Source organism: Haliaeetus leucocephalus, unplaced genomic scaffold (assembly GCF_000737465.1).
Source record: "Haliaeetus leucocephalus isolate CR32 unplaced genomic scaffold, Haliaeetus_leucocephalus-4.0 Scaffold636, whole genome shotgun sequence".
In the NCBI taxonomy this organism is placed as follows: Eukaryota; Metazoa; Chordata; class Aves; order Accipitriformes; family Accipitridae; genus Haliaeetus; species Haliaeetus leucocephalus.
Genome location: NW_010973072.1, coordinates 5594264 through 5615559, shown reverse-complemented (window position 1 = coordinate 5615559; position 21296 = coordinate 5594264).

The window sequence follows — 21296 nt, the reverse complement described above, 5'->3', positions numbered from 1 at the left end:
AACCATATCCAGCAAAACCTGGAAACTGTTGTTTGAAGTGATATCATTTTTAAAACCACTTCAGCAGTATAGCAGAATCAGGACATTTTTAAGGGAGTGGGAGGAGGAGAGATTCTATATGAAAGAGAAAATATTCTCATTCTCTCCAAAACTCAAGCATGAGTGAAACAAACAAACAAAAAGACAAATATTTAAATTAACTTTTTGAAATTTATAATATATGTGAAAGAGCAGACTTAAAAGCCAGCACTAACTGATGAAGGGGGCAAGCTGACATTACCTTTTTGGATTTATGATAGCTTTTGAAAATTCAGGCTCAGAAGGATCAGAATGGAAAAACAACAAAGTGCATCAGGAAGATGGGTCAATTAAAAAAACACAAGAGCTTTATGGAATTAGTGAAGGCAGCCACACACTGTTCCCTTTTTGGAAACACTCCAATTCTTTAAATCAGATTAGGGTCAGTCCTAATTGTTTCAAGCAGAAAGACGTGTGGTATTTATTTGCTGGATACCTTCTTTTCTGACTGATTAGCTTTATAAAGATTAGCTGCCAGTAATTTCTAAAATGGCTATGTAAGGTAATTTGCTCACAGCGTGCTGCAGTTTGCACTGCCCAGAAGAAGAGTTTACTCATCTTAGCTGAGAAAAGGATTACAGAAGACATTACAGACAAAGAAGCAGAAAGTTAGCAGAGTTCCTCCAAAAAAAGTTCCTGCAAAATTTGATTCAGCTTTTTTCAAAATATACTCTATAAATAGAATATAAAGAAGATTGGTATGGCCTGAACTATGCTAGAAAATACTTTAAAAAGACAGTACAAAGTGCTTCCAGAAGGGCTTCCTTAAAAGTAGTGTGGCATCTCTCACAATTTTCATTCTCTGTGGTATTATGTTTAATCTTTTTATGATGTTCACAGAGAAAGAACAGTGATGCATCCAATAAGAAAACGGCACTTTTAAGGAGATTTTACAGTATGATTTATAAAAGTTTCTTCTGAAAACAATCTCAAGAAAAAACAGCCTGGAGCCAGAAATATGCTAACTAGGGCATTCAACAGAGATTCTAATCATAAAGCCATAATAAAGACAACTGGAAAAAATTATGATTTTCCACAGAACTACGTGGTATCCTGGTTCCCAGTTTCAGAAGATAAGGGGGGAAGCAAACAGGAATTGAGAGGAAGAAGCAGGACTTTTCATCTGAGGCTAAAGAAAGGGTCAATTGCAAAGACCAACTCCTTTAGATAGGTTCAACCACCACTTTGGATAATAGGAGCAATGAAAATCCCCTATAAATTCCTCAAGGTAGGTGACTACTGGAGAAGTTAAAGAAGCTCAGCAGCTATCATAAAAATCACCTAACTACCCTCAACCCAATAATGACATTTATTATGTTAATAATAAATTTAATAATATATTTTCCATTTTGTTTCTCTATGTGTGTTCCATTATTTAAGCCGAAAGGTTTTTGATAAACCTCCCAAGTGAAGCTGATGGTTTGGTTACCCTTAGAACTGGTATTCTCATGGTGTTGTGCATACCATGAAAACTCAAGGCACCCAAAAGCTTTTAGGGTGCTCATTCACTGGGAATGGTTAATGTAGGTATTTGTATCAAAGCTGTGTTTTCCAATAACTAAGTTCACCCCGTCATTCAGCAAGACAATGACTGATACATGAACGCAAGCAAGTGCACAAGAGGCTCTGCCAAGCATTTTGAACTGATGTGCCTTCCAACTAATTAGTGATCTGCTACAGAAAGTCAGAATCTCTGACTTTAAAGCATTTATGAATCATTGAACTACAATAGTTAAGTAACTACCACCTTCACCCAATTCATATCCAATTTGTGTTTTCCCTAGAGCTACCTGCAGTCAATGTTCAGCAAATATTTACAAGAATAGCTTACAAAAGTGGTCCATTTAAATATAGGAAGTAAAATATAGCCACCACTGTTAAGAGGCATGAAGCTTTAGCTATGGTTCTCTTGTTCCAGCATGTCCTGGTCATATTAAACTACAGTGGAAGCCTTGTAATAAGTTTTTAGAGAAAACTTTTTCCATAAATTTAATCTCAATCTCTATTTTATTATGCACAAAACTTTTGGTTCTTCTTACATAAAACCCATCACACAATATGTGTCAACATACAGTGACTCAGTTAATGGGTAGGTGGGAATATGTGACAGGCAAAATTCGTTAATGGAAAACTTAATGAGAATATCAAACAAAATACCTATTAGCATTAGGAAGGACTGAAATATTTTTTAAATTATTACTGAAAAAAACCAAGCAACATATTTAAATGTGAGAAGATGAGTGAAAAAGAGAGTATTAAAAGTGACTTCACCATAGAAACATACAATGTCATTGATACACAAGAATATTGTGGTTGCCTTAAGCTATACCCAGCTACAAGCCTTTGGGTTGCTATAAATAAGGTTTGTGAAAGTTCTTGGATTGGAAGATAAAATGAACAGAGTTTTTAATCTCAGGAGAAACCATGGTTAAACATTATAATTACTGAGACCAGCTATTTTAATATTGTGTTAATTTTAATGACTTTATTCATCAAAAGACTTATGAAAAGGATGACTAAACCCTAAATGGAGAGAGTAAAATGTATTCTGCTTAAACAACAAAGGATTTCAGGGATTCATGGCTCATGTTTAAAACTCAACACACAAAGTAATCTGACTCATAACTCTCATCTCTGTAATGTTAGAAATCTAGAGAGATACTAAAAATTGTTAAGCAATATTAGGGAAAGCAAAGGATTTAATTAAACTAGAGTGTAATCCTTTTAAGGAATTTCAAAGCTAAATCAGTGGCACTATACAGAGTAATTTGATTGGTTTCCTTTACTACCTCTCTTCCCCTTTTCAAGTTGTAATATCACTACATTAAATATTAATCACTTTAAATATCTACATGCCAATTTCTTGTCAAGCATCTCATTATGTCCGGTCCCATATATTGCAGTTTCTTCTTCGCTGGCCTACAAATGGCTGTTCAGATTACTGCTGCAAAAGCAGGTCACTTACTAGTAACTAGGCTGTAAGCACCCATAATGGATAGGAAAATTTAAAAAAAAGGCATCTCTTCTTAATGTGAATATATCCTTCCCTCTTGGAAGACTAGTTTGAGGGTGTCATCCCATATCTGCCATTTGCAGTCTATCTGTTTGTAAAAGGTGAGCTAATGCTTTATCATCCTTAGGAATGCAAAGAGGCATCCTGTACATCTGACCACAGGCAGGTTGAACACCAGTTTCAGTGCTTCCTGACAAAGAGGAAGATGGCAGATACCATCATTGAGTGCCATCATTGAGTGACACCTGAATGTACACAGATTTTTATGTCTGCAGAGGAAGGTGTGATTTTCCCAAGCGGATAAGGTAAATGTGACTACTGGTCAGAGGGGTGAGCACATATTAAGAAAGGCATAACCTAAAATTTATAGCTTTCAGAGAAGTTATGTTTCTCGTCTGCAACTATGACTTTTAAGAGAAAGGAGGTAAAGGGAAAGAACCAAATACTCTCAAGGAAAAGAACAAAATACTGAAGAGATGGACTAAGCACTTGAAGCATCAGTGCTGACCTATAATACAGTGGAAAGAAAAGAAATTAAAATTATGGATGACAAAACTTTCTCCATCTTTTCCATTAGTTTTCTCCTTTCTATTCTGCAGTTTTTAAGGTCATTCACAGCCTCTTATCAGTATCATTCTGTACTGACAGATCAAGCAACCACGATGCTCACCTCCAAATCTCGCTGATTATATTTTCAAACAAATGACTTTTGTTTCTCTGAAGTTGTCTTCACACTTAGAAAAATTTCTTCATGAACACCTGCAGTCATGATACTCCTTCAAACTTCTCAAAACTGCTCCTTCCCACAGTATTTAGAAATAATTTGGAAGTAGTTATGCTTCTTACAGCTAGAAAAACCCATGCCTATAAAAATGAGTGTTACTGATGATGCCTCCATGACATTCTGAAGGCAGAGGTGAACAACCTCTGCCTATATTGTATTCTGGGTGATGAGCATAAGCCAGGTCTAGTCAGAAGGACAATGGCTATGTTGCCAAGGGGCTGAGCATCTCAGCAGGACTCTTTAGTTTGGGCTTACACCAACAGACGTGGCCTCTGGTTTGGACCTGGCAAGCAGGCAGCTGGGTTCTGTCTGGAAAAGACCACAGGCGTGCAGCGCTCATTCTTTTCAAGTTTAGCCAGATCAAGTAGAAATATTACCTTTAAAATATACAAATAAGAACAAAAAATAAATTCTCCTCAGTTACATCTCTTGACTGAAATGGAAATATGAAAAATCAATATTTTATAATATTGACACATAAAATGCCAGCTCCTCTCATTCAAATGCTGAGCAAAATAGATCTATTCTGATCTATTCTAACCTTTTGGATTCTAATTTACAATGCAGATGTTACAGGTCTGCACATCATCTACAAGGAATGTTCATGCTGCTATTAATGGTGTTTATACTTCTGGTCAAGAGAAGCATATAATTTGGAGAGAAGATCTTTTTCCTTTTTATCTTGGAGATGCTAAAAGCCACCATTAAATTTAATACAAATACTACTATGGCTGTTTAAAAAACACCAAGAGAAATATTTCTTCACGCTCTCATAGTGCAGTAGGGTAGGTGAGTTTTCATTAGCTTTTCACGTTGATCTTCCCTGTGTTCTCTATACTTTAATTCCCCATTTAAGCTCTACAAACTACATCTACACTGCCACATGTAGATCCATCACTCCACTAGCCAGATCCACAGGAGAGCTTCTTGGCACCTTTCTGTGATGAGTCTAACACAAATGTGCTTCAGTTAAATGTTTGGTAACTGTGTATAAACATACTTTTCAAGTTGTGAGATAACGGAAAACAAAAATCCCCGCAGAGCAGTGAGTGCAAAGGCAGTCTGACAGAAGGGACTTTCTGTCCCGAGAATCTGGTGGAAGTTTTATGACAATTAGTGGAAAAGTGGAATGATAAAGATGAAAACACGAATGGAGAGCTCTCTCTTTTCTTGTAATTGCTGCACTGGATCATGAAACTAAAGTCATCAAGTAGGAAAGATCCTGTATGGATTTCCAGAGATACTGTCTGTTCTGGCTAATTGTGTCAGCCTGGAGTATCTGATTAGCATAATTAATCTAAACTTCTGATTACCCAAAGGAAGGAGATGTTCCTGGGTGCACAGGTGAACTATAATGATTGAGACTTCAAGAAGCTAATACACAGTGGCTAGTAAGAGTATTTCAGAGTCCTGTTTGCTTGTCTCTTGCTTTCTTAAAAAAGGACTCAGGAGAATCAGGAGAGCACACTGCATTAAGCCCAGTTCTTTGCTGAGGGTACAGCACTGTAAGTGTTGAAGTTTGACTCGTTAATGACAAAAGAGCTGTGCTAGTAATCTGTATTTCAGTACTGTAGTATTATTATCAACTGTTTGTATTACAACACTCAGTGGTCTCAAATCAAAGAACGGTCCTTCTGATGCCCAGAAATCACAGAAAAGTCCTAGCAGAGGCTTAAAGATAAGAAAGCCAAGAAATAAGGAGAGAAGTTAAAACGCTGAGCTTTTGGCACCATAGTAGTAGTAGTCAGAGAGAGAACTGCAACTGGCCTCCAGGTGTCTTATAGCCTAGAAAAAATGTGACCCAAGAAGTCAGTTTTTTCTGTAGATGTACATCACAAGAGCCCCTTGCACTACATTCTTAAAAGAAAGGTTCCCTAATTTCACTAACTGGTTTATATTGTTATTCCACATCTGGCCTCAGATCTAACCTAATCCCATCCTAAGTAAAAGCAACCAAAGGCACTGACTATAAGTATCTGGAAAAGAAGCCTAACAACTTCCAAAAAGGAGGATCCAGTAACTGTGGTGATGTTCCAGTTGTGTTCTATCAAGCCACTGAAAGAATATTTTAAAAGGTCCAGATAAGCAGTTAATGGATGCATTCAGAATTTTTTATTGACAATCCAAGTCATGTGTTTGGTTGTCCTCAATTATAAATCAGGAAAGCTTCAGCAACCGCAACTGTTGAGAATCCAACTGAATCCTTTTACTATTTTCTACTGTTTCAGGAAGAGAAGGAGATTTACGTTAGTCATAATAACAATGATGTAAGATATTTTTTAATGGTTACATATAAAATATTTATTAAGAAAACATTATAATGAATTTTAATTGAGTGAAAGCTGCATTACTGGAAACCTTCTGTGTGTTCTCAGTATGGGCACAGATGATGAAACAGTGCCTATTCCCATCACCACTCTTCATCTCTCATCTGCAGAGAATAATTACGGGATTTTCACTTAAAACTCTCTGCTAATTCAATCCTTTGTTCTCTGTTGACAGTGCCAAACAGGAGGCTCATCAACTACAAATTGGACTGAAATTGCAATTGTGTTCCCATATAAGCCACCATGCAGTCAAGGCCAAGAAACCCCAACTTGTTATACTCCATTAGGAGTCCAGATCACAGAGGAAAAGCTAGATTTGAGTAGTCTTCAAATACACTAGCTACCCTTACAAGGTCCTTATATTCTTAGTTCCCATAGTCCTTTTAAACAGCCTTCTCAGTCAAAGAGAGTTTTGGAGTTTTTGCCATCTTTAACAGCCTTTTCAAACGCTTATAAAATTTTGTCTTTGGGCATGAACTGTTAGATAATGAAAATGAGGTTTCATTCCACTGCAATGAACAACAAAGGAAAAAGATAAATGAGTCTCCAGGAGTGGATTTACTATTGAGCAGCAAGTTCTCTCACCTCCGGTACAACTAGATGACATAACACATCCTGCCCCAACACGTAAAATAGTCTCACACAAATGTTTGTTGGTGCCTTGTCCTGTTCCTGTATAGACCAGGCCATTGTTCCATCCTGGAGACAAGCTGCAAAGACATTTGGTCAAAAATTCAAACACAAGTATTTCATCAAGAGGTGCACAACAGCTGCACAGCCTTTCAGGTGAAAAAAATCCAATGACTGCAGTGATACACCAGTGACTGCCACAGAGCAGATGGAATATGAGACACTTCCTCAAACTAAAACCCAGCTGCTCTGAGCAGGGCGAAGGTACCAGCAGCACAAGCACGAACACATCACTCTGTGATAAAAACTGCCAGCACATTTGAGAAGTTCATTAAAATGTAGAAATGTTCTCCTCAAACCAAGTTCCCTAAAACCTTTGCCACTTCCCAAGTGAATGAACAAAGAGCTTGATCTGAAATTTGGCAGAATCATAAAGAAACTTAAAAATACAATATACTTTACACTCTAATGTCCAGGGGCTCAACAGGCACAGCTGTTTCATTAATACTAAATTAATTGCCAGCCCTCACTCTATCTGCTGTTACTCAGGGTGCTACTGACTTGTCTCTAAACCTTAACTCTATGGATAAATAAATAATTGCCTTATAATAGCACTTTGTGATACTCTTGACTAGAGAAGAGGCTATCCTTTCAGGTGCACAGCTAGCTCCCTGCTCCCAAGGAAGAAGGCACATTTTGATGCCCAAGAGTTTCATTTCAGGAGAGGTCCTGCAATTGCTGCACACCACAAAAGCAGTTCTATGGCAACCTGATCAGAGTAAGGAATATAATTGACAAATAAGTGCAATCAAGTGGCATGAAATTTCCAAAAGGGCCTACACTTTGCCTTGGGGAGACAAAGCATCCTGTTGCCCAGGACATGGCTTGGAAAAGTATTCCGAGACAGCTGTCTTGTCCTTAAGCTAGAAGGTTTGTGTGCTTTCAAACACCTGCTTAACTCCTTGCATACAGTTTATTTACTTATTCTGTGCTGGAAAGGATCTGCTTGACTTTCTGAGTATTACACTGCATGAAAGGGAGACGTGCAGGAAGGAGGAGAGGCTTGCGCTGTCATGTGTTGCCAGGGGCTGGTTTAGTTTTGAAAGGCTCACAACACTGTACCATTTCTCATGTTAAATGGAGCTGCTTTTTAGACCCTCAGAAGAGCTTAAATCAGAAGAAGACATTTCTCTAGGCTAATGTACTAACCTTCAAAGTATTAGCTTTCTGAAGTCAAGCACTAACTACTTTCCTACAGCTGAAATGAGCATGCCTTTAGGTTCATCCAGAGCTAGATGTCCAACAAATTCACTGCTGTCAGTCAAGCATGAGCCACATGCAGCCCTTGGCTTCCAGAGGAAATAAACTCTCCTCAAATTCCCAAGTAAACCCAAGAGGCCAGATACCGAGTCGTATGACTAGTCCTATTAAACTGCAAGGAGGGCACCCTTTCTGGGCTTCCATTTCCACAAGCCAAGCACTGCTTTCTTGGCCCCAGCTTGCCCCACAATGAGTTTAGGTGTAGGAGGGAGACAATCAGCACTATTCTCTAAACATGTAATTACTTTTCTCAATGCTTATTTTAAATGAAGACAACTATTTGTGCCACATACATGCTCATGCTTTAGCTGGTCCACAAAAAGATCTGGATGGAAAACTGGATCTGCTAAGGTTAGGCAGCATAGTCATAAAAGACTAATTGTGCTCATATAAATTTTACTTTAATTTTTCAGGGAACAGTTCACCTTTCTCTTTGCTGTGCTCATGGGGCACGAGAGTATTATAGGAAATACCACGTTCCATGCCAGAAAAACAATTCTATTTTCAAAAGCTAGAACACTTGGGCTAATTAGAGTGGCTCAGATACATTGATCAGAGCTAAATTAATGCTTTGTATGAGGTCCTGCGCTTAGTTAACTCCTTTTACTAAATTCCCTCACTAATGCTTTCTAATTTCACATGGAAGGGGAGGGAGGAAGATGACAGTAAATTTTTTCATCAACTTGCTGTAAATTTAAGAATAGTTTGCTAAATGCTTGTTTGGCTTTATAAGAATATATTACAGTTCTGTCTTATTAACACCTTGTTTTATTTATAGCACAATTTATTAAACCATTTCATGGTATATAGAGCGGGAGTACCACAATGCATTGGGTATTTTATGTCCCACTCCACCTTTGTTGTTATTTTCTTATTGCAGTGGTGAGGGTCGGGACCATAGCTCTGTTGCGAGAATGATAAATAGTACTAGTAATCACCAGTATCAGTCAATACTCACACTCCAGCTACATTTCACATATGAGTAATTCCATTAAGTTTAGTGGGACAAATCTGCAGCTAAGGAAGCCTTCTAGCTGTATAAGTTCTTAGGCATCTTCAACATTCATATGCTCTGCATTTCAGTGTGCTTGCTCACTTTCCCAAGCCTCTTTCACTATTTGTACTATCCAGTTATAAAAGCCAGGGCTTACAGGTGAATTGATTTAGGAAAGGCTGAGGAATTTCATGACAGAGAAAGAAGTACATGAATTCAACCTTACTCCAAAACTGCCTTAGATCATAGTTATATAGTGGCATCTTTTGTGATAATGAAAAAAACCAAGAAAATACATGTGATTAGTTATAAATTTAGCAAAAAGCTTAAAAATTGGAAGTTTGATGAACGTTCCTTTTTTCCATCTGCACGCTTAACCAGTTGCAAGCCTATCAGAGCATCTTGGTTCATATTTCTACTATTTGCTTGTTTACGTCAATCAATTCTCACTGAATACCAGGGGAAACACTGTCTTAACTACAATGGTATATTAACACTATTTTCAAAATTAGAACTTGAGGTCTACTTAGAATCATTGAATCATAGAATCATTTAGGTTGGGAAAGGCCTTCAAGATCATCGAGTCCAACCAGCAACCATGCCCACTAAACCATGTCCTGAAGTGCCTTGTCTGCATGCTTTTTGAATACCTCCAGGGATGGTGACTCAACCATTTCCCTGGGCAGCCTGTTCCAATGCCTGACGACCCTTTCAGTGAAGAAATTTTTCCTAATATCCAATCTAAGCCTCCTCCGCTGCAACTTGAGGCCATTTCCTCTCATCCTATCACCAGCCACCTGACAGAAGAGACCAGCACCCACCTCACTACAACCCCCTTTCAGGTAGTTGAGGAGAGCGATAAGGTCTCCTCTCAGCCTCCTTTTCTCCAGGCTAAACAACCCCAGTTCCCTCAGCCGCTCCTCATAAGACTGTGCTCCAGGCCCCTCACCAACTTGGTTGCCCTTCTCTGGACATGCTCCAGCACCTCAATGTCTTTCCTGTAGTGAGGGGCCCAAAACTGAACACAGGACTCGAGGCACGACCTCACCAGTGCCAAGTACAGGGGGATGATCACTTCCCTGCTCCTGCCAGCCACGTTATTTCTGATACAGGCCAGGATGCTGTTGGCCTTCTTGGCCACCTGGGCACACCGCTGGCTTATATTCAGCTGGCTGTCAACCAGCACCCCCAGGTCTTTTTCTGCTGGGCGGCTTTCCAGCCACTCTTCCCCAAGCATGTAACGCTGTGTGGGGTTGTTGTGACCCAAGTGCAGGACCCAGCACTTGGCCTTGTTGAACCTCATACAGCTGGCCTCAGCCCATCAACCCAGCCTGTCCAGATCCATCTGTAGAGCCTTCCTACCCTCAAGCAGAACAACCCTCCCTCCCATCTTGGTGTCATCAGCAAACTTACTGTGGGTGTACTCAATCCTCTTGTCCAGATCACTGATAAAGATATTAAAGAGAACTGGCCCCAAAACTGAGCCCTGGGGAACACCACTTGTGGCCGGCCACCAACTGTATTTAACTCCATTCACCACAACCCTCTGGGCTCATCCATCCAGCCAGTTTTTTACCCAGCAAAGAGTACACTTGTCTAAGCCATGAGCCGCCAGCTTCTCAAGGAGCATGCCATGAGGGACAGGGTCTAAGGCCTTACTGAAGTCCAGGTAGACAACATCCACAGGCTTTCCCTCATTCACTAGGTGGGTCACCTGGTCATAGAAGGAGATCAGGTTGGTCAAGCAGGACCTGCCTTTCACAAACCCATGCTGGCTGGGCCTGATCCCCTGGTTGTCCTGCACATGCCATGTGAGCGCACTCAAGATGAACCTTTCCATAATCTTCCCCGGTACCGAGGTCAGGCTGACAGGCCTGTAGTTCCCCAGATCCTCCCTCCGACCCTTCTTGTAAGTGGGCATCACATTGTCAAGCCTCCAGTTGTCTTGGACCTCCCCTGTTGACCAGGATTGCTGATAAATGATGGAGAGTGGCTTGGCAAGCTCTTCCGCCAGATCCCTCAGCACTTTTGGATGGATCCCATCTGGTCCCATAGACTTGTGAGTGTCCAGACAGCGTAGTAGGTCACTAACTATTTCTTCCTGGCTTACTTAAAGCCAAAAAGATTCATGTAAACACATAGAGCCTACAAGAATTCCCCAGGAGAGCTTCAGACAGTACAGCTGCTCCTTAGAGATCCCAGATTTGGCTCTTTTTCCTTTACTCAATCCCTAGTGGCAGAACACGGAGCTCCAGTATTTCTGAATATTACATTCCCTTTATAGTCAAGTGCCTCATAACAGTCTGAAACCTTCAGTCATGTAATGATATTAGGACCAATGGGACACAAATGTTAGTTACTGACAAAGGCAGACCCCTCCAAGAAATCTTGCCACTCTCAGAACAGATGTGACTGTCCCATTGACAAATTTCAGGCCCCCAAACAATCACAGCAAGAACAAAATTACATTCATCATAATTTAAATAATTTTTAAAATATACAAAAGTCATTAGTAATTGTTCAGAAAAAAAGGAGGTTTTCCATCTGGAATTTTAGGCTCTGATACTTGCTGGACGTATGTAATGGCAGAAGTCGTTATACAGATCTGATGTTAATGTAATGGTTACCAGAACAATAGATACTTAGATACGGAAGACAACCCATACGTAAAGAAAAAATATAGTTGAAACATATACGTAAGACTTGCAATTTAACAGTCATAGACAGCTCACAAGCAGCAGTCATCTCAGAGAGCTGCAAATAGGCTGGAGTATGAGATGGGAAGGAGGGCTAACAGAGACCCAACTCCCACCTCTCAACAGATGGTGAAGATCTGTTAGTAATTTTGATCCACTTTCATCACTGTGTCTAGCAGGCTTCAGTTTTTCACATACTATAGAATCTGCAATGTGTTTTTCCTCACACTTGCTATTTCTTCACTTCAATGTCAGAGCCATGAAGTATCTTCTTTTTTTTTTTTTTTTTTTTCCTTTTAGCGCTGGGATTCCTGTATTTTCTTAACATGGCATATTAACGTGCAGAAAGGACCAGTTAGCTTTTTCCATCAGAGACAAAGGCTTAATTTCACTATGACACACAGTATATATTACTGTACAGCTGAGCAGGGAGGCTACGCAGCAGGGATGCAACAATTCAGAAAAATTCACTGTGTTATAAGTAAATCAGTCACCATCACACCCAGCTATTATTGTCACTGGATTTAATAAAGCAGCTTGCTATAATTTTCACTGCCATGCCTTTAGCACCAAGTAGTTTACCTTGTCTAAACTAGGCACAAATGTGTTTTCTGAGGTTAAAAACTGCAGAATGACAGAATCACAGACTGGCTGAGGTTGGCAAGGACCTCTAGAAGCTCATCTGGGACAACCCGCCTACTCAAGCAGGGCCACCTACAGCCAGTGGCCCAGATCCATGTCCGGACAGCTTTTGAATATCCCCAAGAAGAAAGACTCTACAACCTCCTCGGGCAACTTGTGCCAGTTCTTAGTCACCCTCACAGTAAACAAGTGTTTCCTGATGTTTATCTCTAAAGGTCCCTTCCAACCCAAACCATGCTATGATGTTCAGAGGTAACCTCCTGTGTTTCAGTTTGTATCCATTGTCTGTGGTCCTGTCACTGGGCACCTCTCAGAAGACCCTGGCTCCCTCCTCTTTGCACTCTCCCTTCAGATATTTAGATACATCTGTGAAATCCCCCTGAACCTTCTTTTCTCCAGGGTAAACAGGCCCGGTTCTTTCAGCCTTTCCTCACAGCAGAGATGCTCCAGTCCCTTCATCACCTTTGTAGCCCTTTGCTGGAGTCTTTCCAGTAGTTCCATGTCTCTCTTTTACTGGGGAGCGCAGAACTGGACACAGTGCTCCAGGTGTGGCCTAGGTCATGCAGGGCATCTAGATGCAAATGCAAGTTCATGGCAAATAATATAAGAAAAACATGTGAATGTTGAGACTGACTAATTGTAGCTCATGGCAGGCATTCCTAAAAACCTGTGGAAGTACTGAGTGTCTGCTGGGTCCATCACGGCATCTTTGGGTTCACATTTCAGCTTCCCAGACTCATAGTTGACCAGTAGCAGCACCGCAATATCTAATTCACACAAACACTACTATCTTTTCCACACACTCAGACCTGCTTTCTTGCGACTTTCTGCATGATAACTCCTCACTGAGGACGACGCTGTCCATTAGCCTGTGTTCACACATCTTGTGGACTTTGAGCAGCAGTGATTCAGTTAAAATTCACAGTGTTCAGTATGGCTTATAACACTAGAGATTTCAAGTCCTGGGCACTTGCTGTTTAGCTGTAGTTAAACACACTTGACAGCCTGTAGCACAGCCATAGTTTCTGGCAGTGCCCAGCAATGCAAGAAGCTGATGCAAAAGTAATTTTCTTCAGTTCTGTCAGCCACACTAATCATCTCTTTCCAGTTGTGTCACAGTGCCACAGGCTGCTTTTCAGAGCCTACTCTGACACAACAGCAACAAGATACTTTGTACAGAGCTCCCCGAAGCCTAGCCAGTCCTCTCTCCTCCGATTGCAGAAAAGCTGCAAGATGGACTAAGTAGGGCACTCTGCATCAACTAAGATGATGCAAACTCAGGTCGTGCCCAGATTATAGGGATGTTTACACACCCAAATGGCTTTTTCTCCAGTTACAAGTAAAACATAAGCATGAAGAAGTACTAAATCCTTCAGGTCACCTATAAAGTTATTGCACATATGTATACTATCCACATACTACAAATATAAAGGAAAGCTCATGTGCATATAAAGAGGTATTTCTATTTAACGAACAACATTGGTTTGAGCAAAGCATATTATACATAGCATCTGTCACTGGGATTTGTTTGTAATCCGTGACAGGTTACAGTCTAAGTTTAAAACCTGAATGAATGTTGTCAGTTGCATGCATCATGCATATAGGAGTACCTTATATTGTGTTTATCTCCCTGATGGATTAACACTGTGAACCTTTGAGAAAACTTTGAGGTACAAGAGAAACATTTCAAGCTTTAGGGACTATCATGAATAAAATCTTGCCATGTTAGGAGATGTACATTGCCATCATCCACATAACCCCACAACCCCATCCACAGAGAACTGAAATTTGTAAAAATACAAATGCACATACTTGAAAGAAGAAGAAAACCACTTTTGACTGAGATTCTGAAACACATTTGTTGTTCTCTATGCACTCACTGATGCCATGCTAAATCAAATGACCCAATAAATTCTGTATATGGAAACAAAACCTACATGTAAGATCCTAAAATAACAAAGAATTCTTCACCATGCAATTGTGTTACAATTGATAGCAAATGCTTTTTTTCAGGGTTTTTTTTTTCTTAGGTAACAAGGTGTCCTTCAACTTGCCCATAGCAACAATAAGCAAATACCCAGCAAGGTCGTTAAGAAGGAGACTAAAAGAAGAAAAGCTATATTTAGTGATAATCAACAAGTGTAATGTAACATTTTTTGTTCACAATATTCATTTACCAAGTGCAAACGTGTTCGTTTCCTTCCTGCTCCATTTTTCAGACTTGTAATGTCAATGAGAAGGAATGCTGCAGAACACACACTGAACAAAGGCATACTGATCACTTAGACGAATACCTTCCTCCTACTTCTGTCTCTCTCATGCCACACTTCCCCCCCACCCCCAATATAAAACAAGTAACAAGGAAACCTAAGTTTGAACTCTAGAGATCTGAATTAAAACTGAGTGCATGAGTCAATTCTCAAGAATAAAAAAGAAATAGATATTGGTCTGCTTACACAGCCCATAATATTTTTGCCTTTCCCTGGAGATAGCAGTGGAAAAGACCTCCTTGCTTACTAAGTCAAGTACCCTTTTTTATTGCAGGCAACAACGCCACATACTCTCCTTCATAAGTTCATTGTGGGCAACCTTAAAATTCATTAGATTTTGTCTCCAGTTTTCCTGGCTGCCTATTCCAGAGCAATACACCCATTAGAGCAAGAAACCATCTCATAATTTCTGCTTAAGATTTATTTATAATCAGTTTATTACAATTTGTCTTTGTGTTATCTTTTAGCTCAAATCCACCTTTTCACTCAGTGGTATTTAATTTCTTGATATATTTAGAGATAGCAATGCATTACAAGCCATACTTTTATAGTTTCTTGTAAGACTGGCTTTTCTTTCATAATTAACCTAGCAGTTTTTCCTTGCAACTGCTGACCAGGATAGTTTAAAGTATCCTAGATTCAGTCCACTAGTATCTTTTACAAAGGCATTAATTTCTACCGTAAACTCCCCCATGCAACAACTCCTCAAATCTCATGCGCATTTTTGCACTTTTCTATCACACAGCAGCTAATAGTTTCCTTCTGATCAAGAAACCTTTGCACAGTGGTGGATTTTTGACTGTTGATTTTAATTGCTGAGTCTCCAACTTCAGCAGATTCTCCTGATCCCACACGCTGTATTCTTATACTTTCATCCTATTTCTATCATTACAACCCTCAGTATCATCCATTCTTTCCTGTTTAATATTCTACTACTTCTCCAAATTGATGTCATCTTCAAGTCTGAGTTATAAGCAAATTAATTAGCACATTTGTATTTGTTATACCAAGATCACAAGAAAAGTTTCCTGGGAATACTAAATGTATCAGTTTGGCACTTTCTCCTTCACTGCAAAGCACTGTTATATATTGTTTATTAGGTGCCACTGACCTTTGAATTTCTGCGTAAAGATGTGCACAGATCATTACTTCTGCACCTGAATTAATAATTTTCTATTTGGCATTATGTTTCTGAAATTCAAATTTATTGAATTCTTTCTCACTTATCTTCTCAAAAATAATACCTTAATATCACCTGATTTGTCACTGATAAAGGAACAGCGTGTCATATTCCACTTCCCATTAATACTGTTATTTATTTACTTTTATTGTTAAAAAACATTCTAAAGACTTACATTTTATTGAGAGTACAGTCAAGAGCTCACAATGCCTAGCTCCCTTTCCTCTACTCCTGATTTCTTCAGAGCTTCAGCTTTTAGAACACAAAATCTACCCTTTTTATATTTCAGTTTAATGTAAACAGATTTTAACTCATGATTTCCTGGTCTTTTGTATCTTATACAATAAGCAATTTTATAATACCTTAATTAATAACCAAGAGCACAGCTAAACCAGAAAGTTTCTCACAGATTCAGTGATTGCTTTGTGAAGAAATATGTCACCTATCCCACTCCAGAATATCTAGACACTACTATTGATAACAAAATTTGTTCTTCAATCTACACTTAGGAGATCAGAGTTTTCCATAAAGGACACAAATCGCAGTAGTATAAGTCAATTTTTGATCTGTCACCCCATCACTTTACAATGTACTAAAAATACAAAAGGTTTAATGCTATTAAAACGTCATATCTCTGAAAAGAAAATGATAAGGAATACAGAAGGAAATGCCCCAGAATATTTTTATAGGAACAATGATTTTTTTAGTCATGGCCTATTCTCACCATGAGTGAGCAAAATACAATAGTCTGTTTTACCAGCTCTGTTAAGCTGTGTAATAGGATGAGAGTTTGATATCAGCTCTATAAATCCTGGTATCATGAGCACAGATTCTGGTTATGGACACAGGTGCTTTGGTTTTTATTCCTGGCCTTCAGAGTGCGTATCTCCATATCTAACTACCCAAGAATGGGAGAGAGAGACTGAAGAAATGCATGATTTTTATTCTAGCCATGCAAATCATATGCTATGCCAGGCAACCAATATATTAAAGTACTGGGCATGTTTCCCTTCCTTTCATGCATGATTTCCCTTCAATTCCTTGACTGGCACAGGACAGTTTTGATGGTAGTACAGCAAACAGTATAATCCAGCTGCACAAAGCTGATGTAAGGCCTAGAGAACTTAGCTGAACTATTGCCATCACTAAATATGGGCTTGTCACTTATATGATTGCAGGGAATAAATCTGATAAATGCATATGACAATAAAGAACGAATGCTGTTTTCAAATAAAACTGCCCCTAAAATCCACTTTTTTTCTTGAAGAATTTAAATGTTTTTAGACATATGAACAAAAGAAGAATGTACAAATAATGACAGGCAGAGGTAATGAGGTTGAACATTATGGGTTGGGGGGGCATGTCCTATAAAACAGCTACATAATTCCTGTTATTTCACGCAACATCATTCGTGGCATTCAGTTGTGTTTTATTAGGTAGGTTTTTAGCTATTTAGATGAGTTTACTTATCTTTGGGAAGCCATCCTATTTCTGCTGAGGAAATAAAATTGTTCCGAGATTCAAGTTACTACAGCTACTGTACAACTCCCGTCAGAATGCTGCTAACACAACTCTGTTTCCCAGAGATTTTACAAATTAATTTTAAATAACAGAGGAACTGTACAAATTATGTGCTATTTTAACATCATCTGCCCAACTATTTTTTCCACATGAGGACTAAGAAGGCTAGAAACAATTTAACTAACTCAACCTATATAACTAATTAGTACTCTCTGGCCATTTTTGCTCTTCCTTGTAACTATATTTCTTTGAAAACTCACTAAGTTACTTTTTGTTTCCAGGAATATCTGGAGAATCTCATATTCGGTAAAGAAGCTAATTCTGACATCCCCAAATTTTAGGATTTATGGTAAAAATAACACAAGATTTCAAAAGCAAACAAACGGCATGGAGACCCGTCCCCCAGTTGTAACGCTAACACATAGGTGCTCAAATGCAGCAGCACAAGCAGCAAACAGTTTGCAAACAAACTTCTTAAAATGCATGAATTAGAACAAAAAACTCATTACATGATGACTGTGTTTATTTTTTTAAATTAAGGGCAAAACTGTAGTGGCTAATGACTGAATTAATATTTATTCTTACCTTTGAACTATGGTTTTCCTGATGTGAGAAAACTGTCTTTTTTCAAGCTCAGAAACTCCATTTCAGAAACCTGAATTTTTAAGCAGCTAACTCTCACTAAGTACTAGCCTAAGTACTCCTCTATGATCCAAAATGAAAAGACAAATAGGGCTTCTAATTGAAACCTTGAAGTTAAATACCTATTCCCCACATCATGGGGGAATGTAATGAAAAAGGGTAATCTGGAATTTTCCTTTACAGAGTTCTTTCTTCAAAAGATTTATTTTTACTTTTTAGAAACTGCAAATTATTCAACATTTATTTGCAACTACAATGAGATATATCTTTCCAAGATGGTTTCATTCCCATTTAGGTACTCACTTCTGTTGAACTGTCCTGAAACATCATCTCTTGAGTCCATTCAGTGAGAAACTGAACTTCCTCAGTTGTGGCTCACTGGCTTATGGGAATACTGATATTAAAAGCTTACAATTTCAAATGTAAATATTGATGTCCCAATATGGCTGTCAAGATTTGCCAAAGTTGTAGAGACTGATAATTTGTGTGATTGCTGAAATTGTATCATAAGTCTCTAAAATCCATTCTTCTCCAGGCTTACTGGTAGGCATTTGGCTAAACAAATGCTAATTTCTAAAAGGCTTTGACAGAACTGACCAGACTTCCTCTGTCAAGTTCTGCAAAAGAAACTACAGAAAGATTTATGGGGAAAAGACCGGACAGGAATTAGGGCACTGGTTTAGAATAAGATCACCCTGAGACCTCAGCAATGGCCCTTGAAGCATGATCAGTTTTCCTCAAGCTTTGCTGGAAGTACACAGCTGCTGGCTGCAGAAAGCCTGTGAATCCATCCATGATTGCTGTTATTTTTGAAAGCATTAAACACATCTTTTGAAAAAACAAGTCCTAAACACTTGAATTTAAGGATAGAGAATTACAATTAAAGTTAAACTTTACCAATGCACTGTACATTGTTCTTAAATGAACACACAATGACCCACTTCAGATTTGTGCATTTGGATTTTTGCAGGTTTTTTCTTCCTCTTAGTTAATCTCAAGGCACAGGGAGAACTTCTGGCCACACACAAGAAAGTGCCATGGTTTTTTCTACTAGAGACACTGTGAGCAGTAATACAATCAGCATTTTAAAAGTTCAGCAGAAGGACTTACAGCACCACTTGTCTCACTCTCCTATGTCCTTTGCCCTCTGTTCTATGTTAGAAAGGGCATAGGGAAAATGAGGTCCTGAATAGGACAAGAAGTTACAGAAGACAGACAATGAATCAAAGCAATCAAAGGAATTTATGACATTAGAGCATGAGCACAAATACCTTCTGGTTTTGAATCAGTTGCCTATACTGTAAAGCAACCACATTCACAAAAGTGGACCGTTTTTCTTTTAAGTAGGATAAACCTCTTCCTCTGCCCCTTCAAAACTTAAAGTTTTGATCACAGTACAAAGTACATGACCTGTAACATTAGATGAGAAAGCAAATTAATCTTGTCCCAGGGGAATTATGGAGAGCTGACTCTATCCTTCAATTCCAAACACAAGTCTGCATACAATTCTCCCTCTGGAGAGATTAAGACATGTAAGCATATATGACAAATGGCAATCACTCTCTTCAACATCCTACCAGAAGCTGCTAAGATACTATGATAATGCAGATTTAAGAGACATGAATAGAATAGAACTTGTTCCTGCAAATTACTGACGTACTATCAAGTAGCACCTGAGACACTGGAAAAGAGGTAGGCAAAAAACTATATAGGGCAGCAACTCGTAGTTACAGCTCAATCTCTAATGTTCCCACTAGGTTGTTCTAGGAATTGGACCAAGTCTTTAGAATAAACCCAAATCTTGTAAAAGGATAGGCAAACAACATGTGAATGTCACAGCTCCTATCAACCTCCAGCATTTAAACTCATTTAACATCATTCACAGGCTTTGTATTTGCCCTGCTTTCAGCAACACAATCCAACATGCACCCTTTCAGTTGCTATACTGCAAAAACACAAAAATAAAATCAACAGAAATGTACATTGAGAGAAAGATTAGAATGTTTAACTGCTGTAGGGCAGGTATATATCTTTTTTACAATAATACCACTAAATATAGTCTACTCTGCCTTCTGAACTGTAATGAAAAAAAGGCATTTGTAGTTCAAGATACGCTTGAAAATATTTGGTTTAAAACATGTCTCCTGCAATAACACTGCCAAAATATATCACAAAGCTTTCAAAAGCTCAACTTTTGGCATCATAGAACTTCTTACATATCTCCTTTTGCATCAAGCACCAGGAACCCATTTATACTCTACAACAGATCACCTTCAGGATTTGCTACACTATACTCTGAGCTGCTGTCATTAAAATCAACTTCTGCAATGAAAAACACAATTAGTGTCAAATGTCTGGGAATAAAAAAAGAGGTATATCCTACAATGATAATGGGAGTAAAGTTGTCTTTATATTTTAGGGATCAAATTTCTGACACAGTGCACTTGAAGCAAGGAACTGTATTACTTTTTTTTCTGCATAAAAGAAAGCTTGTCACTGCAACAGGAATGTAGGAATTAATCAGCGAGATGCAACTTTTTTTAAATCATCAGAAAGTCTAATTAACAACCACAGTATGTACAGTACTTCAACCGTATTTGGGGGAAGGGGAACTGAAGAGGGGATGGAGAGGCATAGAGCAGGAAAACATCCATATTTCTTTATAGAGAAGATGGACTCTTCAGGAGAGAGGAATAAGATCCTTTCCTGCCAAAATCACTCTCTTCTCCAAAGCCTTGAGACCTTCCAAACTGAAACACAAAACTCCTGCTGCTGTGGAGTGGGGTTTAGTCAACACATCATCTCTTCATGTTTCCCAGCTTCCCTTGGAGGGACCAGAGTACACAGGTGGGGATGGAATCAGCATGTACTCCAATGTTATGCCCTGCTGAGATAGTCAGGGGTGAGGAGCAAGGTGTATTTCACAGTGCAGCCAGCATATGGCCCCTGGAACTAGGATGGCAGCCTTCACCCTAGAACACAGATACAGCCAAAAATTGCAGCACCTGGCAGGACCTCTCTCCATGGGATGTGTGACTGGCTTCCTAGGCTGAGTTATCTTTCCTGTATCCAGCTAAGGAACGAGGCAGCCCCCACTAGGCAAGGTGGTCTCAGTCTCTAGCCTAAATTTGCTTCTCTGCAGTATTATGGCCAAGACAGAACCTCAGAGGCTGCCACACATGAAGCAGAGCCTGCAGAG